This window comes from Mus caroli, unplaced genomic scaffold, assembly GCF_978045245.1.
Source record: "Mus caroli unplaced genomic scaffold, Mus_caroli_1 scaffold_14, whole genome shotgun sequence".
NCBI lineage: Eukaryota > Metazoa > Chordata > Mammalia > Rodentia > Muridae > Mus > Mus caroli.
In genome coordinates this window covers 59,610,398-59,626,695 of record NW_028227269.1, presented here as the reverse complement: position 1 = coordinate 59,626,695, position 16,298 = coordinate 59,610,398, and the positions used below count along the sequence as shown (strand labels likewise).

The window sequence follows — 16,298 nt, the reverse complement described above, 5'->3', positions numbered from 1 at the left end:
TTTTGCCATCTGGTTGTCTCTGGTGTTAACTTGCCTTGGCATCCCTGATTTAAGCAGGCCTCTCCAGTGACAGGTGTGTCCTGGGTTAGAACAGGTCTCTTGGGAGACAGACAGGACTGTGGGTTTGTGGAACAGGAATGCAGATCTGTCATATATACAGGTGGAGGAGCTGATGTTTATATTGTTAGAAAGATGAATCAAAATGCAGGAAATAAATCTGACTTTTATCTGAGTGTACTGCAGGTAAATAAACTGCAGATATATGTATATTTTATCTCTGCTTCTCTCATGATAATGAGAACACATCAAATTGAAATTATTACTTTCTGAGTTTTACATTGTAATAAATACTAATTTAGGTGAACAGAAGAAACAAACTAGTTTGTGTAGCAAGAAGCTAAAGGCAAGAGAGACTTTGTACTAATCTTTTTATATTAAGATTTATTTTCTGTATGTTAGGTATGTATTCATGGTAAGAGACACTAGAATAGGGTCTCAGACCCTGATCAGCTAGAGTTAGAAGAGACAGAGTACTACCAGTGTTTGATGCTGGGAACTGAACACTGACAAAAGAAACATGTTTTGTTAAACCTCAAGCCAATTCTCCAGTCCTGTAATCTTCGAAGCCTAGAAAAAATATTTGGTATTAGTGTTTTCAAGTTTTACCAAGATAATACTTATAGTAATAGCTGAATGATAACAAGTATCATGTAAATTCACAGCTTATCCATGATTTCTCATTGCATATAGAAGAAGCTTTCTGAAAGGAGGCAATTGACCACTGGGCATTGTCTCCTCTATCCTAACTGTAGATCTTACAAAACCAGGCAGAGCATCTAATAAGTGATAGTAAATTCCTTATACTGCATCACTAAGTAACTGCAAAGAGAATAGTCTCTTTGGAGAACTGCTTAGCGCCTCCACTGATTTTTGATAAATGAAAAATAAACATTCTTTAGTATTAAATCCTGTAGGCTTGGAGACTGCTCACTCTCTCAACAAAGCTATAATTTTCTACCCCAAATAAATGTTAGAAGTCTTATATCACATACAAGCATTCCAAACATTGTCTTTGAAGCATATCTATATCCTTATAGTTCTTTCCAAGCATTTAATGTATTTTTTAAAACAAATCTAGGGAGACTATTATCTTTGAGGACAGAAACTCCAACTTGACATTTCTATTATATTTTAAGGAGTTTCTCAGTTTATTCATTGCCTGTGCTTGTCTGAGTTTGCCTAATACCTCTGATATCAGATACTGATTTTGATCAGATGTCACTTCAAAAACAAAAAAAGAAAAACAAAACAAAACAAAACAAAACAAAACAAAACAAAAAACAGCAAAAGTGCAAGATGGATTAAAGAAACTAAGACTGATTACTGTTTAAAAGACTGATGCTCTATAACTCTGAATTTCAAAGTTTTAACCCAAAGATGTGAAAGGAAGTCATTTGTTACATACCTGCTAGTTGCAATGTATTAGGTAATTGGCCTTGTCCACAATGGTTCCATTAAGTGAGGAGTGTTCTCCTCTACCTATTGCCTGCTCCTAATAACCCCTGGATAATTTACTATTGTTGGAAAAAGCTGTTTCAGTTCTACATAGAGATGCTTTTCTAGTCTGTTACCTAGTCCTCCCTCCCTGTCTGAGATCACCATCACCATTTATGCTATTTTCAGTAAGCTGTTTTAGAGGGTTTCCAGATCTCACATGAGTGCAAAATATGTTTGCTCCATGGCTTCCCTTTTTTTTTTCCAAAGACTTCCTACAATAATTTGCTATGCTAAAAGTTTTTCCCCTTGTTTGCTTCTCAAGAGTCATGGTCTCACAGATGCTAGGATCATCACTAGCTCAAGGTAATCATTTTGTTTATTTTGACAGATTGCATAAATGAGTTTATTACCTATAACTGGTCTTGTTTCCTGCCACAGTCCTGGGTGAAGGTGCTTAATTTCAGGATATCACAATATTTGTGTGTGTGTGTGTGTGTGTGTGTGTGCGTGCGTGTGTGTGTGTATACTTTCAGTTTTAGAATTCTGGTTCTAAGTCAGAATCCTGTATTTGATCTTTCTGTTCTGACAAGGATTTACAAAGCTTTTACCTGTGAGCTCCATTAGGACAAACTACCCCCTTCATACTCAGCTCTGCTCAGCAGCACTCTCTCTCCACTACTATGAAGGACATGCTCTTATACTCACATGCATTTCTACTTCAATCACCTCACCTTAAAGGCCTGTTTGATCAGTAGGTAAGATCAAAGGTGCTTTTCAGCTCAGTATTCCTATCCTGCTTCCTGAGGCCTTAACAAAAGGCCTTTCTCTACTCTGGTTTGTAGATCTTCCTGTCTTTATCTTCTCAGCCCCAAAGTTACATAAAACATCAAAAAGATTATATCATAATTGGTCTCATACAAAGGGAGATCTATCATGATTTAAGGAATTAATAACCACTATTCCAGCACTACAGATGATACTAAATAGAATACTTAACCTTCAAAGGTATAAGGAATAAACAGGCCCTAGAAAGCACAGTGAACACATGATGGTTCTGATGGTTCTGTAGCATTGAATGAAAGAGATCTATTAAGACAATAGTAAACAAACAAACTGATAGGAATTAGTAATTCCCCAAAACTTTCTTTCAAAGAGACACAGAGTAACAGATGGTAAACCAAAGTGTATACAAGGAGGGATCCATGGCTCCAGCGGTATATGTAGCAGAGGATGGCTTTGTAGGACATCAATGGGAGGAAAGGTCCTTGGTCCTGTGAAGGCTTGATGCCCTAATGTAGGGGAATGCCAGGGTGGGGAGGTGGGAGTAGGTGGGTAGGGGAACACTCTCATAGAAGCAGGGCGAAGGGATAGAGAGTTTCTGGATGGAAACAGGGAAAGGGGATAACAGTTGAAATCTAAATAAAGAAAATTAAAAAAAAAAAAAAGAATCCACTCTTTTCTACCTCTAACCATCTCATCTCATGCTTAACAATAGGTAACAACTGGGATAAATCAATGAAATAGATGGTATTTCAAGTAAATGGAGCTAATAAACATGCAAGCATAGATATTCTACTGGCTCACAAAACAAACTTCAAATAAAAACAAGTCAGAAAAGGTGTTAAGGGACACTTTATACTTGCTAAAGGGAAAAAAATAACTAAGCAACATGTGTACACACTCTCTTACTTAGGGTTTTCTTGCTGTGAAGAGACCATGACCTACACAACTCTTATAAAGCAAATATTTAAGAGGAGTTGGCTTACAGTTTCAGAGGTTTAGCCATTATCATCAAGGTGGGAAACTTAGCAAGTGGTGCAGACAGTCACAGTACTGGAGGAGCCAAGAGTTCTATATTTTGATCCAAAGGCAGCCAAAAGAAGACATTCTTCTGTACTGGGCAGAGGCTGAGCACAGTAGGCCTCAAAGCCCACTTACCCAATGATATACTTCCTCCAACAAGGCCATACCTCCTCCAATAAAACCAGACCTTCTAATAGTTCTACTCCCTGTGACCAAGCATTCAAACACATGAACCTATGGGAACCAACCTACTCAAATGACCACATTACACCCAACATAAGAACACTTAGTTTCATAAATGAATGGACACTCAATTAAACCACTGCACAGTGAGAATCATTTCACTAACCCACTGCATTGGTTTGAATAAGAATGGTCTTCCTAGGCTTGTATATCTATATGTTTGGTTCCCAGTTAGCAGAACTGTTTGTGAAAGTTTAGAAGATGTAGAAGATGTGGTGTTGGAATATATGTGGATTTATAGAGTATCTTTATCCCTGGATATGGGCTTTGAGGTTTTAAAAGACCATGTTGGTGCCAGTGTTGCCTTCACTGGCTGGCTGGCTGGGGATCTGGTTGTAAACTCTTAGCTCCATGCCTGCCTCCTTGCTACCATGTTTCTTATTATTATGATCATAGAGTAAAGCTCAGAAACTGTAAGCAAGCACCTATCAAAAGGTTTCTTTTATAACTGTTGCCTTGGTCATGCTCTTTACAGCAATAGAACCATAACTAAGATACTCACTAATAACAATAGGCAGGTCACCTAGAAAAAACTTATACAGAGAAACTTTGGAGTAAAATGACATCATAAATCTAATGACCCTAGCATACCTACAAACTATTCTAATCAAACAATAAAGAGTATCTGCTATTCTGAGTAATCCACAAAATTTTCTTCTGTATTGATCACATATTATGATACAAAGCTAATCTCCACAAATACAGGAAACGTGGAATTACACACAACATGGAATTTAACCAATATGAAATAGAATTTATTTTCACCTGAATTTACTAATATATAATTCTACTTATAGTTTTAAAAATGTATAGGCAATTGTCTTAGTCAGGGTTTCTATTCCTTCACAAACATGATGACCAAGAAGCAAGTTGGGGAGGAAAGGGTTTATTCAGCTTAAACTTCCATGCTGCTGTTCATCACCAAAGGAAGTCAGGACTGGAACTCAAGCAGGTCAGGAAGCAGGAGCTGAGCAGAGCACCACAGAGGGATGTTCTTTACTGGCTTGCTTCCTCTGGCTTGCTCAGCGTGCTCTCTTATAGAACCCAAGACTACCAGCCCAGAGATGGCACCACCCACAAGGGGCCTCCCCCCATGATCACTAATTGAGAAAATGCCTTACAGTTGTATCTCATGGAGGCATTTCCTCAACTGAAACTCCTTTCTCTGTGATAACTCCAGCTGTGTCAAGTTGACACAAAACTAGCCAGTACAATTGACCCCTTGTCAACTTGACACACAAACACATCACTAGTAAGTCTCAACCCTTACATTCTTATGCATCCCCAAGATCTAAATAACTTTCAAAGTCCTACAGTTTTTACATATTCTTAAATTTTCAATCTCTTTAAAATAGCCAGGGCTATACAGAGAAACCCTGTCTCTAAAAACCAAAAAAAAAAAAAAAAAAAAAAAAAATCCATCTCTTTTAAAATCCAAAGTCTTTTTTACAATTAAAAGTCTCTTAACTGTGGGCTCCACTAAAACAGTTTCTTCCTTCAAGAGGGAAAATATCAGGGCACAGTCACAAAGCATATATCAATCTCCAACCTTCCAATGTCTGGGATCCAACTCACTATCTTCTGGGCTCCTCCAAGGGCTTGGGTCACTTCTCCAGCCATGCCCTTTGTAGCACACTCGTTGTCCTCTGGGCTCCAGATGCCTGTACTCCACTGCTGCTGCTGCTCTTGGTGGTCATCTCATGGTACTGGCATCTCCAAAACACTGCATGATCCCTTCAGTCCTGGGCCTTCAATTGCAACTGAGGCTGTACCTTCACCAATGGCTTTCCATGGCCTCTCACAGTGCCAAGACTCACATGGGTGACCCTTACATATTACCAAGTCCCACTGCAGCAGGAGTACAACCTTGGCTATCTCTGGAACGCAGCATCTTTGTGCTTTCAGAAAACACTTCCCAGAAGATGTCACCTCACTGATGCTGGTCTCTTCTTTTTTTTTTTTTTTTTGAATTAATTTTTTTATTAGGTATTTTCCTCATTTACATTTCCAATGCTATCCAAAAAGTCCCCAATACACTCCCCCCCCCAATCCCCTACCCACCAACTCCCATATTTTGGCACTGGCATTCCCCTGTACTGGGGCATATAAAGTTTGCAAGTCTAATGGGCCTCTCTTTCCAGTGATGGCCTACTAGGCCATCTTTTGATACATATGCAGCTACAGTCAAGAGCTCTGGGGTACTGGTTAGTTCAAAATGTTGTTCCACCTATAGGGTTGCAGTTCCCTTTAGCTCCTTGGGTACTTTCTCTAGCTCCTCCATTGGGGGCCCTGTGATCCATCCAATAGCTGACTGTGAGCATCCACTTCTGTGTTTGCTAGGCCCCGGCATTGTCTCGCAAGAGACAGCTATATCTGGGTCCTTTCAGCAAAATCTTGCTACTGTATGCAATGGTGTCAGCGTTTGGAAGCTGATTATGGGATGCATCCCTGGATATGGCAGTCTTTAGATGGTCCATCCTATCGTCACAGCTCCAAACTTTATCTCTGTAACTCTTTCCATGGGTGTTCCCAATTCTAAGAAGGGGCACAGTGTCCACACTTTGGTCTTCGTACTTCTTGAGTTTCATGCGTTTAACAAATTGTATCTTATATCTTGGGTATCCTAAGTTTTTGGGCTAATATCCACTTATCAGTGAGTACATATTGTGTGAGTTCCTTTGTGATTGTGTTACCTCACTCAGGATGATGCCCTCCAGTTCCATCCATTTGCTAGGAATTTCATAAATTCATTCCTTTTAATAGCTGAGTAGTACTCCATTGTGTAAATGTACCACATTTTCTGTATCCATTCCTCTGTTGAGGGGCATCTGGGTTCTTTCCAGCTTCTGTCTATTAAAAACAAGGCTGCTATGAACATAGTGGAGCATGTGTCCTTCATACCGGTTGGGACATCTTCTGGATATATGCCCAGGAAAGGTATTGCCGGATCCTCCGGTAGTACATTGTCCAATTTTCTGAGGAACAGCCAAACTGATTTCCAGAGTGGTTGTACAAGCTTGCAATCCCACCAACAATGAAGGAGTGTTCCAGTTTCTCCAAATCCTCGACAACATCTGCTGTCACCTGAATTTTTGAACTTAGCCATTCTGACTGGTGTGAGGTGGAATCTCAGGGTTGTTTTGAGTTGCATTTCCCTGATAATTAAGGATGTTGAACATTTTTTCAGGTACTTCTCTGCCATTTGGTATTCCTCAGGTGAGAATTCTTTGTTCAGTTCTGAGCCGCATTTTTTAATGGGGTTCTGTTCTTGTGGCTGTCTTCTTTTAGTTTTGTTGAGGGATTACCTTCTTGCTTTTTCTAGGATGTGGTTTCTGTGCTTGTATTGTTTTTTTTTTTCTGTTATTATCCTTTGAAGGGCTGGATTAGTGGAAAGATAATGTGTGGCGGGTGTCCTGGGTAGCTGGCAGGTGTCAGCTGACTCTGAGCCCTAGCTATCTCAGTGCTGGTTGGACTGGAAGGGTGCTGATCTCTTCTTAATCACTGCTAATTTCTTAGCTCCAGCTAACCAGCATCAATAGTCCCAGTAATGCCAAGTTTTTGCTTTAGTAGTTCTGGTATCTTGTTAATCACAGCTTATTCTTCAGCCCCAGCTAACCAGAACCACAGAATCTTCACAATCAAAACAGCAATGGCCCTGAAAAGAGTCTTTAATTTTCCCTCTGTAATTTCACAAATCAGACCTCCATCTTCTGCACTGTTCTCAACATTATCTTCCAAGCTCCTACACAACATCTGACAGAGCTCTTAATAATGAATGGATCTTCAAGCCCAAAGTTCCAAAGTTCTTCCATAGTCCTCCCCAAAACATTGTCAGGTTGTCACAGGAATACCCCACTCTGCTGGTACCAATTGAATGAAGACATAGAACTCTCAGCTCCTCCTGGGCCATGCCTGCCTGGATACTGCCATGCTCCCACCTTGATGATAATAGACTGAACCTCTGAACCTGTAAGCCAGCCCCAGTTAAATGTTTTTTTTTTATATAAGACTTGCCTTGGTCATGGTGTCTGTTCACAGCAGTAAAACCCTAACTAAGACAGCAATTTTAACTAAATATGATAAAGTATTCTGCCCACAAATTAAGCAAAACGTTTAGATGAAAACTACATTACTTTAAATGGTTACATGATGAAGTTTACAAAGAATAAGTTAATACCAGCAAAATCAAAAGTGGTTCCAACATTACCACTGATTTTCTGAAAGAACAATAAAGCTGATTGTTGTACAGTTTTCCTTGCATAGATGTTCCTCAGTTTATAATAAGATTGAAATTGCAATAAAAATCATAAATTAAAAATATTGTAAGTTGAAATGTATTTAGTACATTCAACCTAGCAAACATTCCAACTTTTCATAGTCTGTCTTATAAACATTCTCAGGAAATTTATGTTGGCCTACAGTTGAGAAATTTATTGCCTTATAAATACAATACACCTGTATTATATTTATAAGACAATAAATATTTGTATTATTTAATACAAATTATTATTTGTATTTTAATACAAATTATTATTTGTATTTTAATACAAATTATTATTTGTAATTTAATACAAATAATAATTTGTATTATTTAGTACAAATTATTTAATACAAATAATACAAATTATTATTTGTATTAAATAATACAAATTATTTATAATAATTTGTGTTATTATAAATAATTTAATACAAAGCTTATTTATTATAAAGTATTGAATATCTCCTATAACTTACTGAATACTTCAGGAAAAGAAAAATAAATCATGGAATCTTTAGGTACATGGTCTCTCTAATCCACAGTTTCTAGCTCTAACTCAACTGTTAGTATACTACACATGTGAATATAGAAACAAAGAAAGCATAAAGCAAGAGGGTAGGCTATGAGTGGTTTAGTGCTGTTTGAGATGAAGAACAAGCTTTATTATATCAGAATGAGGAGTGTGTGTGTGTGTTTGTGTGTGTGTGTGTGTCCATGTTATTAAAATAGAAGAATTTAAGAGTTCTCCCTAAATGACAATACATATTAGTTTGAGGTAGTAGATGTATTAATTACCCAGAAATTGATCATTATTTAGGTGTACACAGATCTATACAATCATTATGTGAGTCTTCAACGTTACAGACACACATTATATGCCAATCAAAAGAATAAAATAAAATCATTGACTAAATAAACAAGAATAGGAACAATTTACTCTTGTTCCTTTAGTTAGAATTGCTTCTCTTTTGGCTCTTTGGTCACATTTTAAAAATTGTGCTATTATTGTGGTGGTAATTGTTCTGAAATTAAATGGAAAGACATCCTCTACATAAACATGAAAGAAATATTTCATCTACATGCAGATTGTAGAGATTTGTGTCTACTCTTTAAAGTATGGTTTTAAATTATCCATATAACAAGCTCTATATAGGTACAGACAAAGACTGGGCATTAGGTGACTATCATAATTGGTGAGTTCTAGACCACTGGGGAGAGCTTCTGAGGATGACACCCAAGGTTCTCTTTCTGTCTTTGTCTTTGTCTCTGTCTTTCTCTGTCTCTCTCTCTCTGTCTTGTTCTCATGGGAGTGCATGTACACACATACAGACACACACACACACACATGCACACACACACACACACACACACACACACACAAATAAATAAGGCACTCTATCAAGGATAACATCTAAGAGGATTTTTTTCCTTTTCTTTTCTTTCTTTTTTTTTTTTTTTTTATTTATGCTTTCAGAGATTGCATCCTAATGCAGTTTCTCCTTAGTCTCTCTGTCTTCTTTTCTTCTCCATCTACTCCTCTTCTGTTTCTCTTCAGAAAATGGCAGGTCTCCCAGGTATATCAACCATACATAGTATATTAATTTGTAATAAGACTGGGCATCTCTCCTCATATTAAGGGTAGACTAGGGAACCCTGTAGGAAAATGAGGCTCTCAAAATCAGGCAAAAGGGTCAGAAACAGTTCCTTCTTCCTCTGTTAAAATTTCCACAAAACACCATGTCACACAACTATAATATATGTATGCCGAGGGCCTAGGTTATACCCGTACAGGCTCTGTGACGGCCCCTTCAGTCTCAGTGAGCCTCTGTGAGTCCTGGTTTGTTTATTCTGTGGGTTTTCTTGTGGTTTCCTTGACTCATGTCCTTGACTCATTCTTAAAATCTTTCCACAAACTGGATGTTTTCACATATTTTAAAGATAAAGGTTAACTCTCATGGGACCACCATTCCTAATCTATCCTCAATGCTAATGTTTAAGTAATTTTTATGTCTGTTATAAGTACCTCAATGCAACTACACATCATCATGCATGGTGATTCATACTTGTGAAAATAATTCTACTCATCCCTTATTTTGCACTGTCTGAAGAGTGATGATGCTAAAGATGAGTCGTATAAATTATTGGCACAGCCACACTGCTAGCATGAAGGGGCAGATCATGGAGCTGAACTTGGGTCAGACTAATTTGAAGACTGAGCACTGCAGGTCACCTAAGACATGTAAGGTAGAGAGAAAATGATGCTCATTTGCCATCTGTCTCTGAATAGTCACTTGGCAAGCTGACTATGTTTCATTGACTGGTCCTTCAGTTTCCCTAGAGTGAAATGTTTTCATATTACTACCAGACAGAGTGTCCTTATCCAGGTTTTTTATAGTACGTGTCCTGCCTGACTTTTTTTCCTGTCAATTAAAAAACAAAACAAAACAAAACAAAACAACAAAAAAACTCAACTCTGTAAGATAATATGAAAAAAACTCATTGGTTTTAAAAAGCAAAAATTAGTTTTAAAATCCAGCCTTGAGTTTGATTTACATTTATTACCTCCTCCTTATTACTGATACATTTCAAAAGTTCAGTAAATTTGATTTTAATTATAAGATTTATTTTATAAATATTTTAGTACATATATGCAATGTACACATATATAGTTGCACATCATGAAGCAGAATAATCAAGTCTATGTGTTGAATATTGCCCTAGTAAATACATTTCTAGAAAGCGCTCTTAAGACATATAAGTACTGGTTATATAGCAGCTCATGGGTCTAATATTCCTTTTGAGACCTGTGATAGATGTGACAGAGAAGTTAGAGAAGTGATCATGAGCTTTGGTGAAAGGCAAGGTTCATCATGCACCCCTTTGGAGCTTGACAAGTAGAAGACATGCTTTATGATAGAGGAGATGATAAAAATTGGGTATTGGCAATATGACATTGGAGCCAAACTATGAATCTGTCTTTCTTGTAACAACAACAAAATATAAGTACTTTCTACAAGAAAATTTACCCCACGTTTATGTTAGTACTTAAAAAAATTGTGGTGTGTGTTTGGGGGGACATATTTGTGATATATGTATGTGTGGTATATTTACACGTATGTGCAGGTACCTATTTCACTGTGCATGCACAAAGAACAGATGAGGACATGGCGAGCTTTGCTGTATATCATTCTAAATCCTATTCCTCTTAGTCAGGGGCCCTTGCAAAACACAGAGTCAACAAACCATAACAAGTCTCCTGTCTCCGCCCTCCACTGGACTAGATTATACATGGCAATGCTAAGCTTTTAAAATTGTGATTGGAGGTTTGAACTCAAGTCTTCATGCTGGCTTCTAGACCATACACTAATATTTTAAATTATGTATATAAAAAGGCATACAGTTTGCTGATTTGTCAGTTCAAAAAAAGTAGATCTTGACATTTATTTTGACTGTATAATTACAAATTGCTACAAATGTAATGTTTATCAATATCCTAGGTAAGTAAGACTTAACTTTTTTGTCTTATGATCTCATAATAGATAATATATTACATATATTTAACTTAATAAATTAAATCAATCTTTGATTATTTAATCTTATGAATATTTTTCTCTCAAACATAATTCATTTTGTCAGAATATTTCAGCTTTTATCTTCTAAAATTATATCTTAAAATATTCTCTACAGAAATAGCACAATTTTACTTTTATTATGGAGAAGTACTTCATTTTAATGTGCATGTTAGAATAGCACATTAGCATGCTCTGAATTTCCTCCGTGGGTGGTATTACAGGTAAATTCAGTTCTAATTCAAATATTCTTGGTGACTTTTTACTGCTTTGCCTTGCCATTTATCTTAACTGTATTAACTACAGTAAAATTTCCCAGAGGTCTTCCACATATATAAAGACACTAATGTCAGAAGTCGTCAATTTGTGGAAAATGAATGTGCTGAGATGCCACTGTGACTCTGAGGACACAGGACACGGCAGGGTCAATTCAGCTTCCCCATCCCTTTTCATTAAAACCGATCATTATTAATTGGGCAGTCTGTAACACTTTGATCCGTTCTAGACAGCCACTATTATAGATTTGTGAAGGTCATCCTGTAATGTATTATCAACTTACAGTGGATCTTAAGTTGTGAATAGGGGCATAAAAAGGAAAAGAGGGATCAAAAGCTTTTAAAGACATTCTCATTTCAATGTTAGGTCGTCTTTCACATGAGAGTCCTTTTTCTCATCAACTTTGAAAAATATAATTTCTGTTTTTTTTTTAGTTAAAATGTAACTCTGACTTAAGTATTTTGTCATTGCAGTGAGAAATAGTATAGAATAAAACATATTTTATAATTAATATTAAGATATTTTAGTATTTTCTCTTTTTTCCAGTCCATATTTTAATTTCATTTTGAAAAATATAAGACATCACAGATCTAGACTGAAATGTATTAATAATCCACGCTTACATTTCTATGACAAACAAAATTTTTGAGCCAAAAAACCAGGAGAGAAGCTTATGGAACTAAATATGAATATCTCAGCATAACTGCTGAACATTGAAAGGAATTAAAACACTTAAATTAAAAAAATCATGATTGGATGATATAATGTGTAGAAACTGAAAATTTACAAACTATTTAAAGCCAGGACTTGCTGACTCTTCAGAAACTACACAAATGAGTCATGGGGTGGTGGTGAGCATCAGAAAGGGACTGTGGATAAATCCGGACTGTTCTAGCTGCTCCATATGCCACCTGTGTCTGAGTAAAGCCTGACATTGATTACATACTGAGCCAGGCTAATACTGGCAGCAGATCCAGTGATGGTAACCTGATGATCAGTAGATCCTTCCACTGAGTTTGCGATTTTGATCTGCGCCCTAGAAATTTGATGGATCTCATTGATTTTGGCTCCCTGATGCCTGATTAGGCAGCCAATAAAATCATTTGGAATGACGAGTTCATGAGAAGTAGTTTGAGCAAATGCATCCAAACCTGACTAATAGCCTTTCGCCTCTGGAGAGCTGAATTCAAGGTTCCTGACCTGGAGGGACCACCTCTAGAGGTGGTGTTGGGAAAGCTCTCACTGTCACTGCTTGTTCTGTGTACCTGTCCTGACCACCTGCAAAGATGACTGGAGAACTAGAAGGCTTTGGTCAGTACTGAATGCGCACACTCTTTTGGGGTTGGGGGTCTCCATCATGACCACCACAGATCTGTTTGACAGACTCAATGATGGATTGCGGAATGCCAGCAATAGTGATAGCCCACTCATTTGAGTTGGGGAGCATATCCACTGCAACCTAGACCTGAGCCCCTCTACTCTTCTATTTTTAATAAGTTAAAGCCTGTTAGTTTTATATTCAGCCCTGTGAAAGTATTTCCCACTTTGTAGAAGTATGTATTCTTGTTTCTAAAATTGAATAACATCTAGATAGCACAATACTGAATGAGTGATGAGAATATGATAGGAATTATTGGAGATTCCTGACCCCAAATTATGAAATTTTTCTCAAGAAAATGTTAAATAAAAAGGAGGACTTGGTAGTGATTGTATATTTATCCTTTTTTCCCTCACTTTTTGAAATACATTCCACTCACTGCCCCCACAATACTTCCCCTTTCCCCTCCTTCCTCCCTTTTCTTCTCTGAGCAGATTTGGGTCCCTACCTTGGAGTATCAAGTCCCTGATGGGCTAGGCATATCCTCTCCCACTGAGGTCAGACAAGGCAGCCCACGTAGAAGATCATATCCCACAGAAAGGCAACAGCTTTTGAGATAGCCCCCACTCTAGTTATTCGGGACCCACCTAAAGACCAAAATTTACATCTGCTACATATGTGTGGAAAGGCCTAGGTCCAGCCTGTGTACATTCTTCTATTGATGTCTCAGTCTCTGAGAGCCTTTGTAGCCATATATGTTCTTTACATGGTAGTTCAGTCTCTAAAGGCCCCCAAGGATCCAGATTAGTTGACTCTGGTGGCCTTCTTGTGGAGTTCCTATCCCTTTGACTTGCACTCCTTCCCCCTATTCTTCCATAGGAGCCCCCAAGCTTCAGCCACTGTTTGGACTTGGTTGTCTGAATCTGTCTGAATCAAATGCTGGGTGGAGCCTCTGAGGAAAACTTGCTAGACTCCTTCCTGTCTGTAAGAGTAACAGAATATCATTACTAATGTCAGGGATTGATGTTTGTCCATGGGATGTGTGTCAAGTTGGGCTGGTTATTGATTGGCCATTCCCTCAGTATTTTTATCTTTTGAAAGAACTGAAGTTGTTCAAACTTAAAGGAGTTTTTTTAATTAGGTATTTTATTCATTTACATTTCCAATGCTATCCCCAAATCCCCCCATACCCTCCCCCCCACTCCCCTAACCACTCACTCCCACTTCTTGGCCCTGGCATTCTCCTATACTGAGGCATATAAAGTTTGCAAGCTCTCTTTCCACTGATGGCTGACTAGGCCATCTTCTGATTCATATGCAGCCAGAGACAAGAGCTCCGGGGGTACTGGTTAGGTCATACTGTTGTTCCTCCTATAGGGTTGCAGATCCCTTTAGCTCCTTGGGTACTTTCTCAGCTTTTTCATTGGGGGCCCTGTGATCCATCCAATAGCCGACTGTGAGCATCCCCTTCTGTGTTTGCTAGGCCCTGGAATAGCCTCACATGAAACAGCTATATCAGGATCCTTTCAGCAAAATCTTGCTAGTGTATGCAATGGTGTCAGCGTTTGGAGGCTGATTATGGGATGGATCCCCAGGTATTGCAGTCTCTAGATGGTTCATCCTTTTGTCTCAGCTTCAAACTTTGGCTCTGTAAGTCCTTCCATGGGTGAATTTTTTTTTTCCCAATTCTAAGAAGGGGCAAAGTGTCCACCCTTTGGTCTTTGTCCTTCTTGAGTATCATGTGTTTTGCAAATTGTATCTTATAAGTTTAGATGATGGACAGGTGTTCTTTACTTGCAGCCTAAACTACTAGAAATAGAGTCATTAAAAAGGAACAATTGGAACTGCTTATGGATACAGCTCTCCACTCAGTGTCTATTGTCTTCTGTTCCTATATACAGGTTCTCTAATTGGGATTTTGATTGGAAAATGGTATGTGTCCAGTCTCCCACAATACCATATATTGAAATTTAATATCCATTGTGAGGTATGGAGAAGAATGAAATTTAATTCAACTTGCATGTTTGAAACTAGGGTCTATGAGAGTTAATTGCAAGATAAGGTTATGTGGTGAAGCCCTATGATTGAATTCTAGTGCTGTTATGGAATAAAGGGAGCATTGGGTACACATACACACACACACACACACACACACACACACACACACACACACACACACACACAGAGAGAGAGAGAGAGACCTGTTATTTGCTGCATGATAATCTACTACTACTAATTGGACTATGCCAGTCATATAAAGCTATCCTCAGATATCACTACCTTGAAATGGAATCCTGAGCCAAAAATCAACCTCTGACTCATAACTTACCCTCTTTGTAGCACTATATTATCAGCAACAGAAAACTGACTGATACACTCAGTAATTATTTTGTTGCTCTGTGCCTCACAGAGTCCAGAGTCACAGAAAGGCTATTCAAATCCCGTTGTTTCAATATAACAGGTTATATTTTGTTTCTTGAATGCCTCTGTTTTCTTAATTCTCTCTGCCATTTCCTTCAGCAGTTTTTACATAATGTAAATGGTGATAAGCAATAGAATTAAATTTTAAATATTGTAAAACCATTCCCTGGAATATAGGGAACTTAAAATATACCACAACACACAGTACCAAAGTATACAAAGCATTCATTAGCTGGTACCTTTTTGTCTACTCCCTTTTTTTTGAATGTGCACAGACTTACTGAAATTTTCTTCTATGTGTCTTTAAATTAAAGTCTACTACTAGCACCTCTATAAAGACTTGCTTCTTTATAACAACAATCAGGCTTTATCACAGTTCTTATACATACTGATTAACTGGTTTGATTTTATTGTTCATATATATCAGGGGATACCTCTATAATAACTGGTGACATTGTATGAGAACTAGGGAAATGACACGGGGGAAAGATGATGAGGAAGAAACAGGATTGCACAAGTTGCAATTTATCTGGATACTTATGATAGAAAACTAGTTCTGAGTGGCATCAAATCAAGGGGAAACCTACAATTTGCATCAGAAGGGGTATAAGGTTCTTCCTGGGCTGGTGTCAAAGATCTAGGCCAATCCTATTGTCATGGTCTGGTTTTATGGACAAGTCATCCCTTTTCCTACCTATATTTTACTGAAAATTGTGATGGTTGGAATATGCTAATAGTAGGATGTGTGTGTCTGTGTGTGTGTGTGTGTGTGTGTGCGCGCGTGCTCAAGCTAATATTATAATAGCAGGAGCTATGTCCTTGTTGAAATAAGTGCAGACCTGTTGAAGGAAGTGTGTCATTGTGTAGGCAGGCTTTGTGGTCTCCTTAGTGTTCAAGCTTCACTCAGTGTGGA

The 16,298-nt window shown here is 37.9% G+C and overlaps 1 pseudogene; it reads right to left on the bottom strand.

The window, feature by feature from the left end:
- Positions 1–12,537: 12,537 nt before the first annotated feature.
- On the bottom strand, positions 12,538–13,123 carry LOC110306523 (poly(rC)-binding protein 2-like; annotated as a pseudogene).
- Positions 13,124–16,298: the final 3,175 nt, after the last annotated feature.